Here is a 4528-nt window from a genome sequence, read left to right as displayed (position 1 = left end):
CTGTTCTGGCATTCAGTGCATGTGTTCTAGACTCAAGAATGGCCGTCAATAGGAGTGGAGGCATCCTTATGTGACTGTGTGTGTGTGTGTGTGTGTGTGTGTGTGTGTGTGTGTGTGTGTGTGTGTGGATGGAATCACACTGAGAGCAAGTGGATGGTCACTCAAGATTTCTCTTTACTGAGCCTGGGACAGACAAACTCGGACAAACACGACCAAAAGCTGGTTAGTAAACAGCAGCGAGAGATGTGAGACTGCTGAATATACAGTACATATTTACAAGGTGATCGTGTGAACATATAGTGGAATAAAACTCAAAACAAAACATAGTTTAAAGAAATAAAATATAAAACACTGTCTCTGTTCTCATTTCTCATCAATTCACATTAATACAGAGAAACTGTGAACGTCGTTTTACATATTTTTGTATAAATGAAATACAGAAAGAGAAGAACACTGACCTAACATGGCGCAGTTACACAGTTCAGCACGTGCGAGCATATGGCACATGTGCTAATGCTAGTAGTACTCAATTCGGCTAATTTCTTTTTCTTCTTTTTTTACACAGAACATGACAAATCTGAATAAAACACATACCTGGGACAAACACGACCAAAAGCTGGTTAGTACACGTTGCTCAGAAGTCTTAAATGAAATAAACAAAGGTTTGGAGTTCACAAGCAGGTTAACACACACACACACACACTCTCCATTTTATCATCGCAAATAACACATATTTGACTCGACTGACAGAACTAACTGACAGACAAATCAGTCCAAAATGTTAAATACCCTTTGACTAGTAACCAAAAGTCCAAATCATAGTCTCTGCTGCACCAATTCAACTGATATAAATACTAGTGTAGAACATTGCATAGAAACCGTGTCTATTCCTCGTTTAGTGAGATCAAATAATAAATCTAATGCAGGATCTAGGAAAAATCTAATTGTTATTAAAACAGAAAATGTTGCTATTAGTAAACAAAAACTATTTCTAAAGCTAGGTCTTCTAAACATTAGATCACTCACACCTAAGGCAGTTATTGTAAATGAAATAGTCACAGATAATAGCTTCGATATACTTTGCCTTACTGAAACCTGGCTTAAACCAAATGATTATTTCGGTATTAATGAGTCTACTCCTCCTGGATACTGTTATAAGCATGAGCCCCGTCTGATTGGTCGTGGCGGAGGTGTTGCAACCATTTATAAAGATATTCTAAATGTTACCCAGAAAACGGGTTATAAGTTTATTTCATTTGAAGTACTTGTACTAAATGTTACGCTCTTAGATGTTAGAAAAACATCCCTATTATCTCTAGCCTTGGCTACCGTATATAGACCGCCAGGGCCTTACGCTGATTTCCTAATAGAGTTTGCAGATTTTCTCTCAGACCTATTAGTCAATGTCGATAAAGCACTAATTGTTGGAGATTTTAACATACACGTAGATAATCCAAATGATGCGTTAGGAGCTGCGTTTACAGATTTATTAAATTCATTTGGGGTCAAGCAAAACGTCACCGGACCAACACTTCGTCTTAATCATACACTCGATTTAATTATATCACATGGAACCGATCCAACCGATATAGATATCATTCCACAAAGTGATGAAGTCACTGATCACTACATGGTAACTTGCATATTACGTACTGCTGTAATATGTCATGCGGCGTCGCGTTATCAACCAGGCAGAACAATCCTCCCATCCACCATAGATAATTTCTCAAATTGCTTATCTAATCTATCTCAGCTGCTGCCTGAACCCAAACAAACAGATGAACTAGAAGAACTAACTAGCACTATGAGCACCATTCTCTCTAGAACATTGGATGTGGTTGCACCTATTAAATTAAAAAAGGTCAGAGAGAAAAATAAAGCACCATGGTATAACAATACTACGCATGTTTTAAAGAGAGAAACCCGTATTTTAGAGCGTAAATGGAAACAAACTAATTTAGAGGTCTTTAGAATCGTGTGGAAAGACAGTATGTCACGTTATAAAAAGGCCCTAAAAGCGGCCAGGGCTGAGCACCTCCGCAAACTAATAGAAAACAACCAAAACAATCCAAGGTTTTTATTTAACACCGTGGCTAGACTAACAAATAAACAGACGTCACCCGAACAAAATATCCCGTTACAGTTCAGTAGTAATGATTTCATGAACTTCTTCACTGAGAAAATAGAAAGCATCAGAACCACAATTGTAAACGTTCAATCTTCAATCGCGCCTTATAATTCAGCTTCAATTATCACCCCGAAAGAACAATTACAGTGCTTTACAACTATAGAACAAAAAGAGTTAAATAAACTTATCACTTCATCTAAAACAACAACATGTTTATTAGATCCTATACCAACTAAACTACTGAAAGAAGTGTTACCTGTAGTGGAAGAGCCTCTCCTCAATATTATTAACTCGTCTTTATCTTTAGGTCATGTTCCAAGAACATTTAAACTGGCAGTTATAAAACCTCTCATTAAGAAACCACAATTAGATCATAATAATCTAGCAAATTATAGACCCATTTCAAATCTTCCATTTATGTCTAAAATATTAGAAAAAGTGGTGTCCGCTCAACTGGGCTCTTTCTTGCAACAAAATGAGATCTATGAAAAGTTTCAGTCTGGATTCAGACCGCATCATAGCACTGAAACTGCGCTCGTTAAAATCACAAATGATTTACTTTTAGCTTCTGACCAAGGCTGTATCTCAATACTAGTTTTACTTGATCTTAGTGCTGCGTTCGATACTATAGATCATACATTACTCTTAGATCGACTACAAAATTATACTGGTGTTCAAGGACAAGCACTAAGCTGGTTCAAATCATACCTATCTGACCGCTACCATTTTGTCTATTTAAATGGAGAAAAATCGATCATAACTCCAGTAAACTATGGAGTGCCGCAGGGATCTGTATTAGGCCCTCTGTTATTTTCAATATATATGATGCCACTTGGAAATATTATAAGGAAACATGGAATTAGTTTCCATTGTTATGCTGATGACACTCAAATATATATTTCATCACGGCCGGATGAAAACGCTAAATTTTCCAAATTGACAGAGTGTGTTAAAGATATAAAAGATTGGATGACCCGTAATTTTCTTTTATTAAATCCAGACAAGACAGAGGTAATACTTATCGGTTCAAAAAACCGCCCACAAAACCTCGCACAATACAACTTTAACATCATAGGATGTCCTGTTACTTTATCCTCTACAGTAAAAGACCTGGGAGTTATACTCGATTGCAACCTGTCTTTTGAAAATCATATTTCATATGTTACAAAAACAGCATTTTTCCACCTTAGAAACATTGCTAAGCTACGTGATATGCTATCAGTTTCTGATGCAGAAAAGTTAGTTCATGCATTCATGACCTCGAGACTGGATTACTGTAATGCTTTACTAGCTGGTTGTCCTGCATCCTCAATAAACAAGCTACAGTTAGTCCAAAATGCCGCCGCTAGAGTTCTTACTAGATCAAGAAAATATGATCATATAACACCGATTTTATCATCACTGCATTGGTTACCTATAAAGTTCCGTATTAATTACAAGGTATTGCTACTGACCTATAAAGCCCTAAACGGCTTAGCTCCAGTCTATTTAACGGATCTTCTATCGCCCTATAATCCATCGCGCTCTTTAAGATCACTAAATTCAAGGCTTTTGGTCATACCTAGGATATCCAGAACCACCAAAGGAGGGAGAGCATTCTCACATTTGGCTCCAAAACTCTGGAATAGTCTTCCTGATACTGTTCGTTGCTCAGACTCGCTCTCCCAGTTTAAAACTAGATTAAAGTCGCATCTCTTCAGCCAGGCATTCATATAATCCTACAGTTCAAACTACAATCCGGCCTCTAGCTCATAAATGCCAGAGGAGAACTGGCCCCCGACTGAGCCTGGGTTCTCCCAAGGTTTTTTTTCTCCATTAGGTCACCTGATGGAGTTTTAGGACACCATTAGGTCACTTGATGAAGTTTTTCGGTTCCTTGCCACTGTTGCCTTTGGCTTGCTCAGTTGGGGATATTTTGGGGATATTTAATTAAATTTTATCAATCAATAAATTCCTCTTGAAACAAACTTTGTTGTATTATTTTAATTTAATACTGTGAAGCTGCTTTGATACAATCTGTATTGTGAAAAGCGCTATACAAATAAACTTGACTTGACAAATGAAGTAAACTTGTGTATAGTATAAAAGTCCACCTTTGCACTTGAAAACAATCTAAACTCATTGATGCGACTCACCAGCAGCGAGAGATGGGACGTCCTAAAACGCTCAACGTGAAAAACGCTTAATGTGGCTTAATGTACTAAGACAGTGATATTAAAAGACCAAACTCAGTAAACATCATATTAATAAGCCATACTATGTACGAAAAATCAGATGAGCCCAGAGTATGAACGCAGCGCGTTTAATTACACGCGATGGCTAATATGATGTTTGGTCTTTTAATATCACTGTCTTAGTACATAGTTTCTTAGTCTTAGTCTTAGTGTCTTAGTTTCCCAA

General features: G+C 37.2%; 1 long non-coding RNA gene across 1 annotated transcript; it reads right to left on the bottom strand.

Annotated features, from left to right (window-relative positions):
• Positions 1 to 804: 804 nt before the first annotated feature.
• Positions 805 to 4169, bottom strand: LOC309479529. Its single transcript, XR_014199272.1, has 2 exons — positions 1804 to 4169; positions 805 to 1748 (listed from the first exon to the last, which is right to left on the bottom strand). It is a non-coding gene; the product is annotated as an uncharacterized lncRNA (long non-coding RNA).
• Positions 4170 to 4528: the final 359 nt, after the last annotated feature.

Source organism: Leuciscus leuciscus (genome assembly GCF_965113295.1).
Source record: "Leuciscus leuciscus genome assembly, chromosome: 17".
Classification (NCBI taxonomy): domain Eukaryota; kingdom Metazoa; phylum Chordata; class Actinopteri; order Cypriniformes; family Leuciscidae; genus Leuciscus; species Leuciscus leuciscus.
Note: the sequence above shows the minus strand (reverse complement) of the source record. Positions and strands in the feature narration are given on the sequence as shown.